The sequence below is a fragment of the Loxodonta africana genome, chromosome 5, assembly GCF_030014295.1.
Source record: "Loxodonta africana isolate mLoxAfr1 chromosome 5, mLoxAfr1.hap2, whole genome shotgun sequence".
Taxonomy (NCBI): Eukaryota; Metazoa; Chordata; class Mammalia; order Proboscidea; family Elephantidae; genus Loxodonta; species Loxodonta africana.
Genome location: NC_087346.1, coordinates 3,771,488 through 3,795,851, shown reverse-complemented (window position 1 = coordinate 3,795,851; position 24,364 = coordinate 3,771,488). Strand labels below are relative to the sequence as shown.

Here is a 24,364-nt window from a genome sequence, read left to right as displayed (position 1 = left end):
AATTGGATACGAGCAATTGATAGTCTGTTCTGCAGTTAGCCCCCGCCCTTGTTCTGACCGATGATTTTGAGCTTTTCCATTGTCTTTTTCCACAGATGTAGTTGATTTGATTCCTGTGTATTCCATCTGGTGATGCCCATGTATATAATAGTTATGTTGTTGAAAAAAGGTTTTTGCAATGAAGAAGTTCTTTGTCTTGCAAAATTCTATCATGCAATCTCTAGTATAATTTCTATCTCCAAGATCCTGTTTTCCAACTACTGATCATTTTTGTTTTCAACTTTCACATTCCAATCACCAGAAATTATCAAAGCACCCTGACTGCATGTTCTATCAATTTTAGACTACAGAAATTTGTAAAGTCCACACAGTATGACAAATTGACAGCTGAATGGGGGGAATCTACACAGAGCAGGGGAGATATAGCTATATTTTTCAAGCATATTAGAACTAGCCGTTTATGCACAAATTCTATGCTATTTATAGGCATTTAAAGAAGCATAGTAAGTCCAGGAGTTCTCAAAATGTTAGGTCACAGGACCTCTTTACAACTTTAAAAATTATTGAGGACCTCAAAGAGCTTTCTCTATGGAGCTTGAACCATTGCCATCCAGTGAATTCTGATTCATAGCAACCCCATAGGACAGAGTAGGACTGCCCCATAAGGTTCCAAAGAGCGGCTGGTGGGTTTGAATAGGCACCTTTCAGTTAACAGCCAAGCTCTTAACCACTGTGCCACCACCAGGGCTCCTTATGGAGCTTACATCTCCCAATATTTACCAGAGATTAAATTTAAACAGAGAAATTTTAAAAGTATGTATGCATTAACACAATTAAATATTACAATAATAACTTATTACATGTTAACATGAATGCTTTTATGAAAAATAGCTATATTTCCCAAACAAAAATAATTAACGACAAAATCACCATTTTTGTTAACTGTTTGTGCCTGACACAGTGGAAGATTACTGGATTATCGTCTCTGCCTCTATATTCAATCTATTATACTTTGTTGTTTAGGTTGAAGTGCATGAAGAAAATCTGACCTCACACAACCTATAGGTGGAAAAGGGGGAGTACTTTAACAGCTTTTTCAGATAATTGTGTATATTCTTCTTTTATACTATACGAAAACTCAACAGGTGGCACTTTATCCAATGCGTTTTACAATGCTGAATCTAAAACCATATTAGTGGATTTTTATTATTATTTGTTTTATTACAATAAAATTCATCGATCTACCTTGAACTTCAAATAACACAATAGCAACATCACACATTAGTCATTTGGAAAACATTGATTCACTGGGTTCTGCAGATCTCCCAAATATTGACACATTTCATTAGAAAGTATCAAAAAATCACAATCATTAATATTACCACCTAGCTCATCAGAAAAAAATATGTGAGTGTTGGGAAGTTGTCAAGCTCACAGCGGTGGATATAAGTTTTTTAAAATTCTAATTTGAGCCTTCAAGCTCAAATTTGATTATAAGCAACAAATATTGTCAGCTGTTTTCCTTGAATTAACAGTTCGCTACATTCATTTTTTCTGGAAAATGTGTGAGAAATATCCAAATCTGGAGGACTATAGTTTGTTTGCCAGTTGTTTCTCTAGGTAAAATATGTTGCTCTTCCAAAAATATGGCAATTTCTGCTCACAAGTGAAATAATCACTTTTCTGTAGGACAGTCACCAAACTATAATATTTCCCAGAAGTGTTTTATACATACTTCCTATTTTGTAATATATATTAATTAAAAAATGTGTACTCATGGGTGGTTTTTAAAAATGAATAGCATCTTCTGTTTCATCAAAGTGAATCTTGTATCTTAAAACTTAAATAAACTGGCCCTTTTTATTTTTCCTGCAAGTGCATGGTGATGAAGAATATAATGATGACTAGTTTACTTTGATACAGTTGTACTGATCTTTGCTAAGGTGCCAGCAGTTTTGCCTAACACCTTTTTTTTGCACCTTCAATGTAAATGCAATACAGTGGAAAAAAGGCAAATAATGTCTCAATACTACTGCAAAAATAATTTTGACCTCACAAATCTCTTAAAAAGGAACCCTGGTAGTACAATCATTAAGTGCTTCACTGTTAACCAAAAGATCTGAGGTTTGAACCCACCAGCTGTCCTGAGGAGAAAAGACCTGGCGACCTGTTTCCATAAAGATTTCAGCCTATGAGGAGGTACTTCTCTGCCCTATAGAGTCTCTATGAGTTGAAATGAATTCAATGGAACACAACTACGACAGCAAACCACCTGAAAATTCTCAGGGTCCCCCACAGTCTGCAGACCGACCTCACTTTGTGAACCTGGTGGTATACTGGTTAAAAGTGTACAATAGAGAGCATTACTGCATAGGTGTGAACCACAGCTCTGTCATCCAGTGTTTTAACCTCTGTGTGCCTCATTTTGTTTACCTGTAAAATAGAAATACTAACAGTGATAAGTCCTATAAAGTTGTGTGAAAATTACCACAGTAGTTGGCATATAACATGGTTGTATAAAAGAACAATAGCTGGCATACAACAAATACTCAGTTTTTCTTAGCTCTTAGTACTTTTTTTTTTCTTAGTACTAGTATTAATAAAGCACCCACCCATCACAGCATCAGTATATTAATTTGGTAAGAGCACTATACACACTATTTTATGAATTAATTATGCTGTTCTCACATACTTTGGACATGTCAGGAAGGATCAGTCCCTGGAGAAGGGCATCATACTTGGTAAAGCAGACGGTCAGCAAAAAAGAGGAAGACCCTCAATGAGATGGATTGACACAGGGGCGGCAACAACAGGCTCAAGCATAGCAACGATTGTGACTATGGCGCAGGACCAGGCAGTGTTCCATTCTGTTGTGCATAGGGTCGCTATGGGTCGGAACCAACTTGACCACACCTAACAACATTATCTTTAATTAAAATATTTGATAATTTAAACTTTCCACTTCTGTGAACCAGTTTTCTCCGTGAGACCCCAAAAAATTACAGTTTATCCAGTTTATTTGAATGTAAGTTTTAAAGAACCAGTATCCACAGCCCCAAAATTATAATTTGTAATACTTGAGAAATAAAGATTTCTGTTGTGCACCATTGTCAATTCCAACTTATAGTGACCATATAGGACAGAGTAGAATTGCCCCATAGACTTTCCTAGGCTGTGATCTTTACAGGAGCAGATCACCAGGTCTTTTCTTCCACAGAGTGGGCTGGTGAGTTCAAAATACCAACCTTTCAGTTTGCAGCCAAGCACTTAACCATTGTGCCACCAGGGGTCCTAAAGATTTCTACTACATGTCCACTTCTGAAATGGAAAAACCTGTAAGCCAATGTAAATTACCTTTTCAAGTACATCAGTAAAATTTGATTTTATTTCAATGGCAATTAATGGATTTTTAAAATGTTATCTCTACACTTTGTCCAATAAACTATAATCAGAAATGCTCTTAACTCCTATTTGGTAAATGACAGAAATCAAACGGTATTCTGAATTTTAAATAAATGCCTACTGGCCTGTTGACAAATACTGTATATTTATTGTCAAAAGTCTTTGGCGAGTGCTCAGGATTCTAAATATATATATATATATATATATATATATATACACCCCTGACCCAAGGAAAATTTTTAGCAACAGAATGAGATAATGAACAGTTTATGTGTGTTTATGGTCACTCCCCCAAACACATACACACACAATTAAAGGTCAATATTTTGGAACATAATTGCATATTTCTTAATTTTCTCATGAAGCCAACTGTTTCCTGGGACTAAGTTATGCTTACAGATTTTAGGCATCTTTTCAAAAAGACTTACTTTCTTTGATATCTTAGGATTAAACCTAGCACAGAAAGACATAATATATAAGAGAGTTTAGGGGGTGAATTGCATACCTTTTACTAGCTATTCGTTATTGGATCAGCTATTTTATCAAGCCAATGTTTTCTCATTTTTTTTAAGTGGAAATGATAAAAAATATAAACACAAATAATGAATTTCACACCATGGCTTACAAATGATAAATACTCAGTAACTGTTAATATTGTTGTTAACATAATCACACTGGAAAAATCTTTTCAATGTTTTTTTTTTTTTAACCTTTGATTATGTGAATAATTGGCACATTAATAGTAGTCCACTGCTCATAAGTGGTTTTGATGTAATTTGAATAATCTGAGGCTGGTAAAAAGGGGATAAATTAATGCCTGATCAGCATATACTTAAAATTAAATACCAAGATTTAGCTGAAACGATCCACCCTTGCCATAAATGTCAAGAAGTTGTGCAGAAGAAAAGAAACAGAAAATCCAGCCAAAGTTCAGAGAAGGTTCTAACCTTACAATATTAATTTGGGATAGAGAAAGAAACCAAGTCCTCAAAATCCAGTTGATGATCGACAAAGAACCCCAAGTTAAAGATGATTAAATGAGGGAGATGTCAAGGAAATAGAGTCAATAATAGAAATCCATATCTACCACCAAAGAATCTCACAAGTCAGGAAATAAAATAAAACCCATTTTACATCATTGCCCAGTATTTCCTACTGAATTGGTCTGGGATATGGCCAGATTTGAAGCCAGAATATATTCCCCTGTGGAAATGGAAGTGAAATCCATAAAGAATACTTTTAGAAAAATACTGAAAGAAGAAACATGGTTCAGGTCTGCCACCAAAGGCGGCACAAAACCAAAGCAAATATTTCTACCTTCTCAAGACCCTCACTGTAGAAAAGTGGATAGAAAATAATACCATCTTCACCTACGGAGCATAGTTCCACTCTGACATATGTGGGATTGCCATCAGTCAGAGGTTGCTCGACAGCAGTTAGTTCATAAACTGTAGTTTGGACGTGAAGAAAAATGGCTTTCAGACATGATGCGAAGATGTCCAATAAATCAAAGCAAGTAGAAATTCTGGACATGGCTGCCAACCATAAGTGTATTCAAGGTGAAAAGAAACAGCAGGGTAATTAGAAATAAATGAATGGGACAGGGAATGCAAAAGAAGATGAAGGGCCTGCAAAGAACATACTTCAAAGAAATCTATTCCTCTCATTTACTTCTCATTATAAAATTATAATTAACATCATAAGATTAATTAGAAATTAGGAAGACGTCTGCGTGGAAAGAAAAACAGGTTCAAGAAGAGATGAGAAATCAATAAAATATTATCAAATGTAGGTTTATAGTGCTAAGGAAACACACCATTAGATCACATTCTGCTAAATAATTATTAGGTTAGTACTGTCAATATTGAAAGAACATAATTGAAAATGAAATAAATGATAGAGGTGGAACTCTTAAGATTGAAGACAGAGGCAGACACTCTAAAGAGATGATAAGTGGTGTTTCTAAAGTAGAAAACAGAAACTTGATTAGAAGAGTGTTGCTCTACAGAAGAGAACATTGTCTTCAGATGCAGATTGAAAAAGGATACTTAGTTCCAAGAGGGAGAGAATGGTCAAAAATACTTAAATTCTTGAAATTCAAAACCAAAGAAAGTTTTTTGTTTGTTTTCATACAGCAAGCAGGTAAAAGTAAGTTTCAACAGAAGTAAATCTGCCTATAGAAGCATGAAATTCCAGAAATAAGAGAACACTGTTTATGAACTTCTGTGGGAAAAACAAAACAAAACCCTATACTAAGAATCAACTCAGATAAGTTAGTCCTTATGTATAAATGCAAGAGACTAAAATTGTTAAGCATGCAAGAGCTCAGCATATTCTGTGCATGTAAGTCATTCTTGAAAAATAAATAAATGAATGCTTATAAATGAAATGCAGCCAGTCCAGCCATAGCAAAATAACTGATGACAAGCAACAAAACTAAGAAAAGAGCTAACACTAAATGACTTTGAAGGTTTTGGCTATAGGACAGAGTGTAAATGTCATAAACATTAAACTAATAAAAGCAATATATATCTGAAAAAAAAAGGAAAGTTGGTGAATGACAAGGGAGAGAGCATAAAAATACCAATTTCCTCATTTTTAATAGTAAGGACTCAATTGACTGCCTCTTTAATATTAAATCCTGACATTAAAAAACTTAGTCCAAGCTCTTAATGTCAATCCCAATTATTTTTAAATGTAAAGGAATCTTTGGGGATTAAAATATTTCATAATGAACATTTATCCAAAGTCCAGCAATTACTTGAGATTCAGTTCAGCTCCTTTTCTTTCTGCTAAACCATAATAAAACTAAGTTTAACACGATCCCACTTTAAAACAGAACCCATAGCATAATTGTGGTTTATATCTATGTGTATAACTGTATTTCTTTCTACCTGTCCATCGAATAGTTTCCAACTCATAGCGACCAGAGTAGAACTGCCCCATAGAGTTTCCAAGGAGCTTCAGGTAGATTCAAACTGCCAACCTTTTGGTTACCAGCTGTAGCTCTTAACCACTCCATCTTAAGGGTTTTCATCTATTAATAGGTACAGATATTTGCATTGATGTTGAGCTAATGTTAACAATATGTATAGATAGTCCCTGACTTATGACCTATTGGAGTTATGACAAACTGAATTCATGAACCTTTGTTGTTGTTTTTATTTGTAAATTTTATTGTTAGTAATATGCATTGCGTACAATGTCGCAGCATGTAACGTGCTGATGTTATCGTTCTCAAAGGTGCACTCGCAGATATTCAAAGATCAGGTTTGTAAAGATAATGATAACAAAAGGCAATAATGATGAAAACTAAAAAAAAAGAAAAAAAGAGGTATACAACTTACCTTAGAACCCATTTATGACCAAGTCATTAGAATGGAACCCCATCATAAGTCAGGGACTACCAGTACTTCTAAGATTGGAATTTTGACAGATTTTTCCTCCTTGTTTTGATATTTTGTGTTACTTGATTTAAAAAAGAAAAAAAGGCATGTATCATTTTTATATAAAATTTTTTAAAATAAAATATCAACAAATACAAAGGAAATGATTCTTTAGTTATTATGGCTGTGAAACAAATTACTCGCAAACTCAGTGGTGTGAAAAAAACCTTATGCTTTTAGATTCTGTGGGTAAGGAATCCAGACAAGATGGGTAGAAAATAGTTGGACTCTGCAGCACCATGTCCGGATCCTCAGCTGAAAGATTCAAACTATAGAGTCTGTAATCGTGTGGAGTTTTGTTTATTCATATCTCTAGAAATTGATGCAGGACCTCTGCTGAGAGGCTCAATTACTTCCCATGTGGGCTAGGTTGTGATTCCTCATAGCATATTAACTGGGTTGAAGACTCATTAACAAACTGCATTATGCAACTGACACAACTTTTTTTTGCTGAAAGTGAAGAGGACTTGAAGTACTTACTGATGAAGATCAAAGACTACAGCCTCCAGTATGGACTACACCTCAACATAAAGAAAACGAAATCCTCACAATTGGACCAATAAGCAACATCATGATAAACGGAGAAAAGATTGAAGTTGTCAAGGATTTCATTTTACTTAGATCTGCAATCAATCCTCATGGAAGCAGCAGTCAGGAAGTCAAATGACACATTGCATTGGGCAAATCTGCTGCTGCTGCAAAAAAAAAAAATCCTCTTTAAAGTCTTAAAAAGCAAAGATGTCACCTTGAAGACTTAAGGTGCACCTGACTCAAGCCATGGTGTTTTTAATCGCCTCATATGCATGCAAAAGCTAGGCAACAAATAAGGAAGACAAAAGAAGAATTGGTGCCTTCCAAATATGGGGTTAGAGAAGAAAATTGAATGTACCATGGATTGCCAAAGAAAGAAAAAATCTGTCTTGGAAGAAGCACGGCCAGAATGCTTCTTAGAAGCAAGGATGGCTGAGACTACGTCTCACATACTTTGGTCATGTTATCAGGAGGGATCAGTCCCTGGAGAAGGACATCATGCTTGGTAAAGTACAGTGCCATCGAAAAAGAGGAAGACCCTCAACGAGATGGAATGACACAGCGGCTGCAACAATGGGCTCAAGCATAACAAGGATTTTGAGGATGGTTTTTTTTACAGGACTGGGCAGTGTTTCGTTCTGTTGTACATAGGGTGACTATGAGTTGGAACAGACTGAATGGCACCTGACAACAACAACAACAACAAGCATGTAACTTGTGCAATTGCACAATGCCTCCCAATTACAAGTACCTCACTCTTGGTTTAATTCTCTGCTGTTATCACCCTGATGTTATTAAAAATTTTCAGCAAGGTGTGCTACATTTTCCTTTTGCACTGTGGTCCACAAATTATGAAGCCAATTCTGATTCCAAGAGTGAGCATCTCAGGAGAGCCAGGTGAAAGCTATATAGTTTTTTATGACCTATTCATCACACTCACCACCCTCTATTCATTGAGGAAGTCATAAAATCCCACCCAGTTTCAAAGGAAGGGAAAATAAACTCTACCTCTTGGAGAATGGAAATTTCACTGTAGCCATTTTTGGAAATTTAATCTGCCATAAATGGAAAAATCATTCATGTAGTTAAAATATAGGCACTACCTTAAATATGACCTTTCTTCATAATTCAAAGCAACATGAAGAAAAATGCATATATGTGCCTGAGAAGTAGTTAAGAATTCAAACTTTCAAGTCAGATTCCTGAGTTTGAATCTCAGCTTTGTCACATTCTTTTAACTTTTGGCAAGATGGTTACTTCATAGGTGTATAAGTTTCCTCATCTGTAAAATGAGAGTAATTTTAGAAGTATTTAGGTAAGGATTGAACCAGTTAGTACATTTTAAACTATTGTCATTGTTAGATTCTGTTGTATCGCATCCCTATGTACCACGGAATGAAACACTGCCAGGTACTGTGCCATCCTCACACTCGTTGCTATGTTTGAGCCCATTGTTGCAGCCAGTGTAGAAATCCATCTCATTGAGGATCTTCGTCTCTTTCTCTGACCTTCTAATTTGCCAAACATGATGTCCTTCTCCAGGGACTGGTATCTTCTAATAACATGTCCTGGCTTCTAAGGAGCATTCTGGCTGTACTTCTTTTCAGACAGGTTTGTTCATTCTTTTGACAGCCCATGGTACATTCAGTATTCTTCACCAACGCCATAATTCAAATACATTAATTCTTCTTTAGTCTTCCTTATTTATTGTCCAGCTTTTGCATACATATGAGGTGACTGAAAATACCATGGCTTGGGTCAGGCATACCTTAGTCCTCAAAGTGACATCTTTGCTTTTTAAGACTTTAAAAAGGTCTTTTGCAGAATCTTTGCCCAGCGCAACACATCATTTGATTTCTTCTGCTTCCTTGGTTGTTGACTGTGGACCCAAGTGAAATGAAATCCTTGACAACATCAATATTCTCTGTTTATCATGATAGTGCTTATCGTTGCTTTTTAGCCATCAGTATTTAGCTTATTTTCTTAATTATAATAAATAGGTTAATGAGTTTTTAGAGGGGGTTATTAAAAAATAAGAGTTTTCACTTCCAAAACCCAATAACCTCAATTTTTATCTCAGATTAATAAGTGATGATTACATCAGAATTAAGCAAAGAGATAAGGTCTAGTTTATCATCATTATAGAGAAAATGTAACACATTGCTCAGAAACAATTACATCCATTTTTTAATAAGTTTATCTTTTTTCTTACAAATCACTGAAAAACATCATGAAAGCCTTGTGTGATTCCTATATTTCTATGGGATTTTTAATTTCATAAATTATAATCATATGTACCTTACTCCAGGATGAATTTATTCTCTGAACAAATGTTAACCAACAAAGATAAACTCCTTGAGGAAGGACACCACGTGTCACTTATTTTATTCTTCCAACACACTTCTATAGGAGAAACTCAAGCCTCTGCTAAATAGAATTTAATCAAAAGCTCCTTAAAGAGATCTGACAACTCTAGTCCTCACCTCTCTGCTTTAGTTCAGACTTAACTAATTAAATATACTACATTTGCATCATTTAAATTATTTAAATCGCACATTTCTGTCTTCACCCCAGCTTCTGGAACCATTGCTGTGCCGCTTCTCCTGGTACTGCTTTGTCATCAATGCAAGATCCTTTCATTGTATCTGTACCATTTTAACCACATAAGTAGGATGTTTTGACATTTCCCTCAGAACTTTTCAGTTAACCAAAATCATTTTCTGAAAAGCTCAAAAACCTGCAAAAGGGTCAAATCACCAAAGTCTAGATGAAAGGTCTAGAAAACTATTATTAACAAAGAACTACTTCCGTCTATTGAAGTTCAAGATAAAAACAGGGAGAAGAACAGGAAGATTGGGTCCATGATCCTTATGAACGAACAATGGAACTCTTATGTTCACTCTGGTACTGATGTATCTACCAGATATTGGGAGATTCCAAAGTGAGGCCTTGGCAGCACTTTGATTATTTTAAGACACATACAGTTATCACGTATGGAGGGGCTAGGAACAGAGATAGTGCCTGGTTGCCTGCACACCTTATATGTGGATGTGTGCATCATCCAACAACAGCAAACAAACTATTATAATACAGCAAGTACTTGTATAGCACTTACTTGTATACTTAATAATCATTCCATAAGCATTAGTATTATTAGAAAAAATACAGTTCCTGGAGAAGGACATCAGGATTGGCAAAGTACAGGGTCAGCAGTAAAGGAGAAGACCCTCAATGAAATGGATTGACACCGTGGCTGCAACAATGGGCTGAAACATGACAATGATTGTAAGCATGACACAGGATGGGGCATTGTTTTGTTCTGTGGTACACAGGGTCGCTATGAGTCGAAACCAACTTGATGGCACCTAGCAACAACAACAACAAGAAAAAATACATCCAGAATCTTCCTTAGAAGTGAGGATGGCAAGACTTTGGCTCCCATACTTTGGATACACCACTAGAAAAGGCCTATCTCTAGAAAAGGACGTCGTGTTTGGTATAGCAGAGTGCCAGGGAAAACAAGAGAAACCCTCGGTGAGGTGGATTGACACAATAGCCAAAAATTTACTCAAACATACCAATGATCATGAAGATGGCAGCCAACTCCACAGCAGATAGCAAAACAACATTCTATAGCTTCAGGCCGCTAATTCTCTACCTGTTTTAATTAATTTTTTAATCTTTTAATCAAGTTCTTAAATACAATGACAATTTTTCATTTCTGAAACATCTATTTAGTTCTTAAAATATTCCTTTTTTTTTGGTGTGTGGTCTTTCTTGTAGTTTCAATTTTATATTGTTTTTCATAATGTCGATCACATTGCTCTGTTGCGTATAGTTCTGGGGTTCAGTTGACCCTAGTTCTCTTTGATATGGCTCTCTTTTATGAGGAGTATTTTTCTTTGATCATTTTGTAACTTTAAATTGTAAGCTTAACTTCCCAAGGCTTTACTTATGGGGATCCTTGTTTCTTCCTAGTACCCCAAGCCTACCAGAGGTTTCCGGGCAAACACCTATTTTAATTTCTTAGTGTAGGGTTTCAGAACTATTTGGTTAACATAAATTGAACCCAAAACCCAGTAGACTACAGATCCGCTGTTTTGCATTTTCAAGATATTTTCACCCACTCATAAGTTAGGGAGAGATGCGGTTCTCATTATTGCCATATGCAGTTAGACAGATTTTCTTGTGCACCCTCTTCAAATGAATACAGCCCCTGAGGATCGCAACTCTATGTTGGAGCCCTAATACTAAATGCTTGCTCTGATTACAAAGAAAGTAACCAATACCTCAGTGCAGCCCCAACACCAGCTCATTTTCTTACAATCTGCTTTTAAGTTCCATTTTCATTCCTTTAGCTAAGGCATATTTTTTTTTAATTCCTTATAATAATGTTTCTTAAACTTTATGTCACATTTCTAGCAGGGTCAGTACATGCTTTTAGAAGTTAAGATCTGGGGTTGGAGTCATGTTAAGTATTTCATCATGTTTTAAAAACCAGAAGGACTCTGTATTACTTTTAAAGGCCTAAAATTCCATGTTAATATTAAGTAATAAAAGTGGACATAATGCTGTGAAACCGATTGCCCTTGAGTTGATTCTGACTCATAGAGACTTCATGTGTTCAGAGTGAACTGCTCCATAGGGTTTTCAGGGCTCTGACTTTTGGGATGTAGATTGTCAGGCCTTTATTCTGAGGCTCCTGTAGGTGGGCTTTAACTCCCAACCTTTCTGTCAGTAGTTGAGCACCTAACCAATTCCGCCACCCAGGGACTCCTACATTACTATACTGAAGGCAAACACATGTTATTCAAATCCCCATAACTGGAGGTCAACATGGAGGTTATATGTACTTACAGACCAAGGTGAAACTGTCCTGAAGATGGTGGAAACCATATGATGACATTGTCATTTGATTATAAAATCTTTTTTCTATCCTTGTATTGCATTTCTGTACCCTAGCACATGGCTTTTCACTACACTTACGGAACACAAGATAAATGAGACAGAAACAGCTATACACTTAGCAAAATAGCTGAAGTGGTCCTGAAATTTCAGTTTCCAGATTATAGTCCTTACTCAGACCTGGTATTCTTATTATAATGTAGTATGTGACATCTTATGACCACCTCCCCCAAAAAGATACACCTTTTCTCATATTTGAATATGCTGCAAACAATAAAGAGATGAAACAAATCCGACGCATTGAGTTCTGCTTTATCGATCATTTTTGGAACTCTTTTTTTTTTTACACTTGTTTATATCAGGTTTTCAATTCAAATATCAAAGATAATACGGTATCAAAAGGAAATTTTCTTCAACTTAACATTAAGAAGAGCAGTGTGATTCACTATGCTGTTTGCCTGTTTAGAAAACCGAAAATGTGCTAGCAGAACAACAACAGAATCTGTTACAGCACTGTCAGTTTCATTTTAACATGGTAAATGTTTAAGTGCAACAGAAGTGGAAGTCAGGACAGGAATATGAGTAGTTTTGCTACGAATGGAGTCTTGTTTTGCGCCTCTATATTGCATTTGATAAGATAATGTGTATTTAATTCTACTGAATAACTGAAGCCCAGGTTTTATGAATATGTTCACTGTAATTCAAATTATCATGTGGGCAAATATATTTGAAAGAATAGCATTTTCATTCTGTATGACACTAAATTATTGTTACATTCATTTGCAATATTTGCATTTTCAGGCCATAAGGAACATGATTATTTCTTAAATTAAGTGTGAAGGAACTCATTTAAAGATATAAATGTTGAAAATTTTACATAACACCACTAAATTACTTTGGAAAAAGGAATATAAAGAAGTATAATCTGTGCCAATCCATGTGCACTTGAGTTCTATTTATATCCATGTACAACAAATTTATGATGTTGCAGATCCAATTTAGAAAACCATTGTTTTCTTCATGGTTTCAGTTTCAGCCAACAATGTTATTGCCATAAAGGTTACTCTGAACATTCCCGCACAATGATGTATATTTACTATTCCCTTGCTGTTGGTGCATCTGAATTGTGATATTAATAAAGAATATCAAATATACCATGGACTAAATACAACAAAAGAAAGAAACCTGTCCCCCATGGGTGACCCTGCTGGTAAAAAAAAAAAAAAAAATCTCTATCTCTATCTATCTCTATCTCTCTATCTCTCTATACACCATGGACTGCCGGAAGAACAAACAAATCTATCTTAGAAGAAATACAACCAGAACGCTTCTTTAAATCAAGAATGACAAGACTTCGCTTGCTTACTTTAGACAGATCATCAGGAAAGACCAATCACTAGAAAAGGGCAACATGTTTAGTAGATTGCCAGTGAAAACGGGAAATTTTCTTAGTTTCTTAGTGCCGTCATAATAACAATACCACAAGTGGGTGGTCTTAACAAACAGAAAATTATTTTCTTACAGTTTAGAAGCCTAGAAGTCGATATTCAGGGTGCCAGTTCTAGGCTTCCGTCTTTCTAGGCTCTGGGGGGAAGGTATTAGTCTCTTTTCAGCTTCTGTTCCTCAGTTCATTGGAGATCTTCATATGGCGTGGCATCTATCTTCCTCCATCTGTTCTTTCTTGTTTCTGTACCTAACAAGCTCTTTTTATATCTCAAAAGTGATAGGCTTAAGACATACCCTACACTGATATGACCTCATTAACATAATAAAGAAACCGATTCCCAAATAGGATTATCTCTGCAAGTATATGGGGCTAGGATTTACAACACACATTTTGGGGGGACACAATTCAATCTATAACAGAAACCCTCAGCGAGATTGATTGACACGATAACCACTCAGCGAATTCAAACATACCAAAGATGAAGATGGTGCAGGACCTGGCACTGTTTCGTTATGTTATACATAAAGCAGCCATGAATTGGAGCTTACTCAAGACAACTAGGAACGACACTCACAATAGTCCCATTAGTTCAGTGAACTTAATTGCCCTGATTGTTGTAAGTCAGTGCCACACATTACCTGACCAGTCAGGGCAAACTAGTGATATCTGGAAAACAGCAATTACCAATTCCTAATTTCTAGAATGTATGTCATCTCATTGAGTCATTTCATTTTGGAAAAGGAAGTACGAGACAATACCACATCCTCTGAGATCATATGTTTTGCATGTGTGTTTATGTCATATCAACTTTTAATACTTCACTGAGATTTCATTCATAATTTTTGACAAGTCATAGAAAATTCTGACTTAAGACTGATTAAAAAATTTAAAGAAAATTTATTGCTCAATTGAGAACTGATACATAACAACTTTTCAAGGATTAAGAAGTGTGCATCTGGAGGGTATATTTATTACATGTACAAATATTAACTGAGTTTTCTCATTATTTTTTCTTACTGTTCTACATAAGTTACACATTTCTTTTTTGTTTTAGAAAAATCTAATTCAGAAATGAGATGGAAGCTATATTTTATTAAATGCTTTGATTTCTTGGTAAGAAAAAAATTGTTTGGATTTTCATCTAGTACAACTTTTCTATTTATCCATTACTTTTTCAATCAATCCTTTAAAGCTGAACAAGATTGTTTTTTTCCTTTGCATGTTTTTTCGATTATGTCAGAAACTTTTCTATATTGAAGAGAAAATTCAGCAAAATTCTCATCTTTATTACATTTCATGTACACTTTAACGAATAATTATTTAACTATTAATTTCAAAGACTTGGAGGAAAATAATCATTCTTTTCTGCTTTCCTCATTGCTGCTATATAACTGCTTTAATGTAGACAATATTTTTTTTGCTTTACCATGATGCATCTTTAAAATATATATATATATATACCGTTTTTCTTTCAGAGAAGCTATTTCCTTGCTGCATAAATTCCAGCCCAAGAAAGAAGTCATTCACCGGCTGCAGGAGTGCTTCACCCAAATTGTAAATGTCACATACCATGGCGTCTGAGGTCAGGCATTCTAGAGACATTGAAATTACAATTATACATCCCCAAACTCAGCAATACATGAAGTGAGGCATTCTTTAATTATTATAAAGTAGAAAATTTGAATGAAATTGTTGTTCTTGGTGGTGGTGTTGTTAGTTGACATTCAGTCAGCTCTCACTCATGAGGACCTTAAGTATAACAGAAAAAACGTTGCCCTGTAACGTACCGTCTTCGTGATCACTGGTATGTACAGTTACATTGCTACGGCTATTGTGTCAATCCATCTCATTGTCGGTTTCTTTTGTTTTCGTTGGTCCTCTATTTTACCAAACATGTTGTCCTTTTCTACTGATTGGTTTTTCCTGGTGATGTGTATCGCTCTTTAATTTCAATGATAAAATACAGCAAAATCGATTTCTAGTATGCCAATTGTGAGAGCTACATGTCTTCAGAACTATGGAAGCTGAAACTCCTGGTTCATAATCCCTCACTCTCGGTTTGTTAGCTTTCCTCTAACAACTTTCCTTTATGAAACTAATCGCCAAAGGTAAATAAAAAAATTCTGTATGTTGAGAATTTTCTAAAGGAAAAAGTCTCTCTTACTTCTAAGAATATGGAGAGAAATAATGGCTAGGTATGTTTATATTTATTGACAAAGCAAAGGACACTGATAAATGTGAATTGGTCCATCCAAAAATGATAGCACATAAAACAAGCAGTTACAGAAACCATCTCCAGTGAGGTCTCATTAATGTTGTTAATGCAGTATTTCCTGTGTTCAAAATTGTTACATGTTGGCTTACCATTATTATATTTTGAAATACGTGTCTTTATGTACTAACAAAGCTACAGTCACACCCTAATAATTAATGTAATGTACATGTTTACTCTTCCTTCTTGACACTTTAATTATTAAATTAATCTCTCATGAGTAAGAAATTGTTATCATTCAAGCTACATTGGTAAAGAGACCAATATCACAAGCAGGAAAACAAAGTTTCACTGTCTGTCAGATGCTCATTAGGGAGTTAGGCACTCGAAGTGAAGTGAAGCATGGAAACGGATTGTATAGTGTTCACATGTGGAGCACATTATTTATCAATAAGGGTAATAAACGCTGGTTTAAAAGGAAATTCACCAAACCTTAGTTGAACTTTGAGCTGGTAATTTTTCCTCTCCTTGTTTCAATAATTTATCTGGCAGTACTTCGTATCAACTTTGTCATTATGGCTCTTGTTGAGTTAAACGGTTGATTATTTCTCACTGTGATAACTCAATGGCCATAAAACTTGATTATTTTGAAGTTTTGTTTTCAGTAACACACCACAAAAATTTTTAAATCTAGTAAAGAATTCGTCAAATACTGACGAAATAAAACAAGTTTTCAAACACTGTTAAAATCCACAGATGAGATAAATAAGGAATATGGTATTGGTAGAAACGAAATGTTCTGTGAAAAACACCTGCTTTGTGTTAGGCATATATCTAATAAATGATCTACTCCAGTATTCTTTTTCAAAAAAAAAAAAAACTTGAGGCTCTTCAGATTTTTTACCATGGACATACTGGGCTGAATACTGACTTTTATACAAATAAAATATTACACCACTATTACCCAGTCAGGCTCCAGGAATTGACAGAATATCAATTGAGATGTTTCAAAAAACGGATTCAATGTTGGAAGCCCTCACTCATCTATGCCAAGAAATTTGGATGACAGCTACCTGGCCAGCCGACTGGAAGAGATCCATATTTGTGTCCATTCCAAAGAAAGCTGATCCAACAGAATGTGTAAATTATGAAACAATATTATTAATATCACACATGTAAAACTTTGCTAAAGATAATTCAAAAACGGTTGCAGTGAGACATCGACAGGGAATAGCCAGAAATTCAAGCCAGATTCAGAATAGGATGTGGAACGAGGAATATTATTGCTAATGTCAAATGGATCTTGGCTGAAAGCTGAGAATACAAGAAAGGTGTTTATCTGTGTTTTATGACACAGGCATTTGGCTGTGTGAATTGTAACAAATTATGGATAACATTGGGAAGAACGGGAATTCCAGAACACCTAATTATGCTCATGAGGAACCTGTACATAGACCAAGAGGCGGTCATTCAAACAGAACAAGTAGACACTGCATGATTTAAAATGAGAAAAGATGTGTGTCAGGATTGTATCCTTTGACTATATTTATTCAATCTGTATGCTGAGAAAATAATCCTAGAAGATAGGCTATATGAAGAAGAATGAGGCATCAGGTTTGGAGGAAGACTCATTAAAAACCTGCAACATGCAGATGACAGAACCTTGCTTGCTGAAAGCAAAGAGGAATTGAAGCACTTGCTGATGACAATCAAAGACTACAGCCTCCAGTATGGTTTACATCTCAACATAAAACAAAAATCCTCACAAGTGGACCAGTAAGGAGCATCAATATAAACAGAGAAAATATTGAGGTTTCAAGGATTTCATTTTACTTGTATTCACAATCAACACCCCTGGAAGCAGGAGCCAAGAAAGCAAAAAATGTACCGCACTGGGCAAATCTGATGTAAGAGACCTCTTTAAAGTGTTAAAAAGCAGAGATGTCACTTTGAGGACTAAATTGCACCTAACCCAAGCCATGGTATTTTCAATCACCTCATATGCATGCAAAAGGTGGACAATGAATAAGGAAGATGGAAGAAGAATTGATCCCTTCGAATTATGGTTTTGGCAAAGAATATTGAATATACAATGGATTGTCAGAAGAACAAACAAACCTGTCTTGGAAGTACAGCCAGAATGCTCCTCAGAAGTGAGAATGGCCAGACTTTGTCTCTTGTACTTCGGATACATTAATAGGAGAGGCCCGTCCCTGAAGAAGAACGTCAGGCTTGGTAACGTAGAGTATAGTACAAAAGAGGAAGACCTTCAACCAGAAAGATTGACACAGTGACTGCAACAATGGATTCAAGCATAGCAACACTTGTGAGGATGGCACAGGATTTGGCAGTGTTTAGGTCTGTTGTACATACGGTTGCTTTGAGTAGGAACAGACTCAAAGGCACCTAACAGCGACATTACCCAGTCACGATTATTGCATATGAAACATGCTTATGTTAGCTAGCACAAAATGCTCTGGGAGGAGAGTAAACAGTAAGTGTTGATGGTTTTCCCCTCTGGCGGTGAAAAGTGAAGTTCGACCTGACACAACCAAGAGGTTAAGAACTCCTCATATTCCCAACAAAAGTAATGCATAAAGAGGCTGTTTCACAGATTTAGAGACAGTAACAATATCTTTACGAATCTTGTCTGTTTTGCTAATTAAGATTTTGTTCTGGCAATAACATAAACTTTTGACAATCTCAAATTCATTCATTTACAGTCCATTCGTCCATCACCTTACTTTACTTATCCTTTCATTTTTCACTCTTTCCTTTTTTTTTCTCTCTTCTTGTATAATGCAGATTAATCTTCCTCGGGTGTTGTTTGTGTGTCTATGTATTTCTTCACAAAATAAATCCTTCTGTAAATGGCTGTAGGGTTAGATACTTAAGAAAAAGTGTATTGCATATTACTACATCCTAGGAATATGCCAGGACACCTGGTGGCACAGTGGTTAAAGCACTCAGCTGCTAACTGAAAGGTTGGCAGTTCAAGCCCACCAGCTGCTTCGCTGGAGAAAGATGTGGCAGTCTGCTTCGATAAAGATGTATAGCCTTAGAAACCTTATGGAGCAGTTGTATTCTGTCCTATTGAGTCGCCTCGAGTTGGAATCAACTCGATGGCAGTAGGTTTTGGTTTTGGTTTGTCTAGCACTGTGTGGCCACTGATGTGTTCCATGTTCAGGTATAAATATTGGCCCTATCTTGAAGGGTTCCAGGGCTCTTTTGTAAGAGTATAAGGTGCTTCCTAAACATGGTAGTTAGTGCTTAACTGCAGTTGGACCAGTTCTGCCTCTTCATAAAGCCTAGGAGTGTTGACTGCTCTCAATATTCGAAGATTTTTAAGAACTGAGTCCCATAATGTCTCTTAGTCAACAGAAATCAGCTCTTGATGCCAATTCAGGATACCCTGAAAGTTCCACTGATATCTTTTTTACAATGTAGTTCTTTAAATATACTCTAAATTCATGAAACCCAAGGACTGCTGGGACTTTTTTGAGAGCATTAGAAGATAACCATGTGGTGTTAACCACAGAGGCATGAGTACTAGCAGGAGTCCTAAATAATCCACTTAATTTTCAAGGCACAATTAAAAGGAACCGTAGAGGAATGAAAGGACTATTGAGTTAAATGATTATATCACTTAGGAAAATGTGTGTGTCTGTATGCGTGTGTTTGTGTGTGTAGAGAAAGAATTGGAGGTGAGGGAGCCAGCGAATGACAAAGAGAAAGAGACAATCAAGCTAAGAGTGTTTAGCTATAGATTTTCCATTTATTTTGAGAATCAGGGTTTGGGGAACATAACAGTCCATTTCAAAGTCAAGGGATAGTGGAGTACTCACTGAAATATAATGTAAATTGAAGATATGGCATGTCAATTTCGAGATACTACTTGATACTTCAAAGAAACTAAAATGGGAAGGAATAGATTTCTAGATGGATAGACTTCTTTAATATGTCTAAAGTAGGAAATAAAAGAACTGTTACGACGGCACTTAACATTCTATTTTAGTGGAAGACCTAGTGGAGAAGTGAATTAAGTTTTGATCAAGTAAAATATGCACCTGATTTTAAAAATTAGAATATATTTACTTGGCATAAAATCCAACTTCCTTTTCCTATCCATTTTCATATTCTGTCCTGCTCCTTGCAGGAAAAAATGCTTCGAACCCTCTTGGATAATTTTACTGAAGCCTAATTTTATTTAAAAATGCACTCTGATACAGATATTTCTTAATGCATTTTAACCATTATATATGGACTTTTTACTATGAAAAATGAGTGTATAGCTCAACTACAAAATAACCTGCCTTCCCTTCCTTCCCTGATTCTCCAAATATAGTTATACCATTATTTGTAATTCCTCTCTTGAAAAGCTTTACATAAATTTACTTGGTAAATATAAGTAATGTACTTGCACATCTATTTCTTTCCCCACGAATTATGCAGAGTATCGATGACAGATGTCATTGGCTCTTCTCATAGCAGGTATTTTCCCCTCCTCCTCTCTTGCTAGGTTACAGAATTCTTATTTTATTCTACTTATGCTTTGTGTGCACATCTGGAAAATGGAGGTGGTAATTTTTTTTAATAGTAATGATCTATATGGCTGATTGGAAGATGAAGTGAGTATACAATGCCCAAAATATTGCCTGCTATTAATTGTTGTTGTTGTCACGTTCAACTTGACCCAGAGTAGAACTGCCCCATAAGGTTTCCAAGGTTGGTATCATTGTGAAAGCAGATTGCCACGTCTCTCTGCCATGGAGCCGCTGGTGGATTTGAACTGCTGACCATTTGGTTATCGGTAAAGCGCTTAACCATTGTCCCACCAGGACTCCTTAAACGCTCAATAACAGTTGCTTATATTTATTATTAGTAGTATTCAGGAAGCAATTTAATCAGAAAATGTGAGACTCTTGTCAGCCTCAGAGGAAGAATTCAAATTTGCAGGACAAATGTGGAAATGACTTTTTTTTTTTTGTCCATCGTTATTTTCAGTGTGAGCATATACCCACAGGGTAGCTATGAGTCAGAATCAACTGAATGGCAATGGGTTTGGTTTTTGGTTTATATACCCTATTGGGCAATGAGATGTTTTGGGAAATCCACTAGCAGAAGGGTAACATCTGGCTTTTTTTTTCCCACTGAGAAAGAAGAGTACATAAAGAAAAAGCAATATTTGCTCTGCCCTTGAATTCTGCACAGGATGATTCCACGTGATGATGATGCTCACACCTGTGGAAGATTTTGTGGGAAAAAAATCACTAATTTATTAATTGACAGAGAAGAGAGAGAAAACCTGGTTCATAATAACACGAGTCTCGAAAAAACTCTGGGAAAGTCTAATGCCAGATATCTTGTTAAATGAATAAATAGCCTTATGGCTTATGTCAGTTTTAATAGGCTAGTCTCTTACTTGAAGCTGAAAATATATATTTTTTATAATGCCAGTTTTACATACAGTTTTATTTAAGGCATTGCATTTTCCACTTATGATACGGTGCTAATAAAGCACAGTGTTGACTTCCTTTCCCTATGCATATTCCATATTCAATAGTTGAGAATACTCAGAAACTTAGAATGGCAGTGTAACTTTTAAAACTGCCACTGGAAAAAAAATTTTTTTTTTTTTTTTTTTCACTGAAAGTGCTACAAATTTGGGTCCTTCCATTTTTTTTTTCCCCCTGTGGAACAATGCTAAGGTACGTCTGCTTAGAGATTGGCTTAATCAGCTTCTTCACTGGTGGGCCCAGAAGAGGCATCACCAGACGGAGGAGCTCCACCACCAAGGGAGCCCCCAGGCATTCCTCCAGGCATACTTTTGGCACTCTGGTACAGCTTGGTAATGATCGGGTTGCAGACTTTTTCCAGCTCTTTCTGCTGATGTTCGAATTCTTCCTTCTCTGCCTTCTGATTCTTATGAAGCAAGCTGAAAATTTCATTAAACTTGTCAAGATCTTCTGTTTGTCCTCAGCAATGACCTTGCCTTGAAGTTTTAGATCTTTGCCTGTTGCCTTCATGTTGAATGCATACGATTCAAGAGAATTCTTAGAAGACACCTCATCCCTCTGTTTCTCACCTTCAGCTTTGTACTTCTCAGCTTCCTGAACCAAATGCTCAATGGCTTCTTTACTCAAAGTGGCCCTTGTATTAGTGATGGTAATTTTGCTCTCTTTTCCAGTACTCTTATCCATAGCAGAGCCATTAAGGATGTCATTGACATCAATATCAAAAGGGACCCCAATCTGAGGAACACCATGGGGTATAGGAAGTATGCTAGTGAGTTCAAACTTGCCAAGCATGTTGTTATCCTTGGTCGTGGCACACTCACCTTCATGAACCTGAATGAGCACACCAGGCTGGCTGTCAGAGGAGGTTGTGAAGGTCTATGTCTGCTTGGTAGGAGTGGCAGTATTGCACTTGATGAGGACAGTCATGACTCCACCAGCAGTTTCAATACCAAGGGAAAGAGGAGTGACATCCAAGAATGGCAAATCTTGTACATATTCAGATTTGTCTCCAGATGAGATGGCTGCCTGAACAGCTGCGTCATAAGCAACAGCCTCACTGGGGTTGATAGTCTTGCTCAATTCTTTTCCTCTGAAGAAATCTTGAAGAAGTTTCTGGACCTTGGGAATATGAATAGAACCACCCACCAGGACAATGTCATGGATCTGTGACTTATCTAGCCTGGCATCCCTAAGAGCTTTCTCCACAGGGTCCAGGTACCCCAGAATAGGTCAGCATTCAATTCTTCAAATAGGGTGAGGGTAATGGAGGTATAGAAGTAGACCCTTCATAGAGAGATTCAGTCTCAATACTGGCCTGGGTGCTGGAAAAGAGAGTGCACTTTGCACATTTACTAGCAGTGTGGAGGCGATGAACAGCCCTCTTGTTCTCACTGATGTTCTTCTTATGCTTAGGCTTGAATTTGGCAATAAAATGGTTCACCATTTTTTTTTTTTTTTGTAATTGTACTTTAGATGAAGACTTACAGAGCAAATTAGCTTCTCATTAAACATAGGTTGCCAACCCCATGACATGTCAACACTCTCACCTTCTCTACCCCAGGTTCCCCTTTGCTAGCTTTCCTGTACCCTCCTGCCTTCTTGTCCTTGTCCCTGGGCTGGTGTGCCCATTCAGCCCCATTTTGCTTTATGGGCCTGTCTAATCTTTGGCTTAAGGGTGAACCTCAGGAGTGATTTCATTACTGAGATAAAAGGGTGCCTGGGGTCATTCTCTTGGGGTTTCTCTAGTCTCTGTCAGAGCAGTGTCTTTTTTTTTTTTTTTTTTTTTTATGAATCAGAATTTTGTTCTACATTTTTCTCCAGCCCTGTCTGGAACCCTCTATTGTGATCCCTGTCAGAGCAGTTGATGTGGTACCCAGGTACCGTCTAGTTGTGCTGAACTCAGTCTCGTGGAGGCTGTGATACTTGTGGTCCATTAGTCTTTTGGACAAATCTTTCCCTTGTGTCTTTGGTTTTCTTCATTCTCCGTTGCTCCAGTCGGGGTTAGACCAGTGGAGTATCTTAGATGGCTGCTCATAACCTTTTAAGACCCCAGATGCTACTCACCAAAGTAGAATGTAGAACATTTTCTTTATAAACTATGTTGTACCAATTAAGCTAGATGTTCCCAAGATCATGGACCTCACAGAATGTTGTCAAAGTCTGTTGTCAAAGTCTTCTCCACCTAAGTGGGTGTCTTCAGTTGTGGACTCGACCCCAAAGATTCCATCTTCAATAGTGAGGATTGACACATCAAAAGTGACACCTCCTAAGTCAAAGATCAGTACATTTCTTTTGGCACCAACCTCCTTGTCTAAGCCATAAACCATAATCATTGATGATTCTCAGTGCATTGAGGCCAGCAATGGTTCCAGCATCTTTCGTAGCCTGACACTGGGAGCTGTTAAAGTAGGTTGACAACAGTGACGACAGCGTTGGTAACAGTCTTTCCAAAGTAGGTTTCTGAGATTTTCTTCATCTTTATCAGAACCATAGATGATACCTCCTTCTGGATAAAAACTTTTGGTCTTTCCTTTATATTCTACTCAGACCTGGGCCTGTCTGCATCATTCACCACCCTGAAGGACCAATGCTCCATATCAGACTGGACAACAGCATCATCAAATTTTTGTCCAATCAGATGTTTGGCATCAAAAACCGTGTTAGTGGAATTCATTGCAACTTGATTCTTTGGGGCATCACCGATCAATCATTTGGCATCAGTAAAAGTGACATAGCTTGGGATGGTTTGGTTGCCCTGATCATTTGCAGTTATCTCCACTTTTCTATCCTGGAAGATACTCACACAGGTGTAGGTTGTACCTGCCAACTGCAGGTCCCTTAGACAAGATTGCTCGGAGTAGGTCCCAGCTAGTTGACAAAAGAAATGCAGTCTGGAGAGCTGCTG

General features: G+C 36.6%; 1 pseudogene; it reads right to left on the bottom strand.

Annotated features, from left to right (window-relative positions):
• Positions 1 to 21,625: 21,625 nt before the first annotated feature.
• Positions 21,626 to 24,164, bottom strand: LOC100675849 (heat shock cognate 71 kDa protein-like; annotated as a pseudogene).
• Between the last annotated feature and the right edge of the window lie 200 nt (positions 24,165 to 24,364).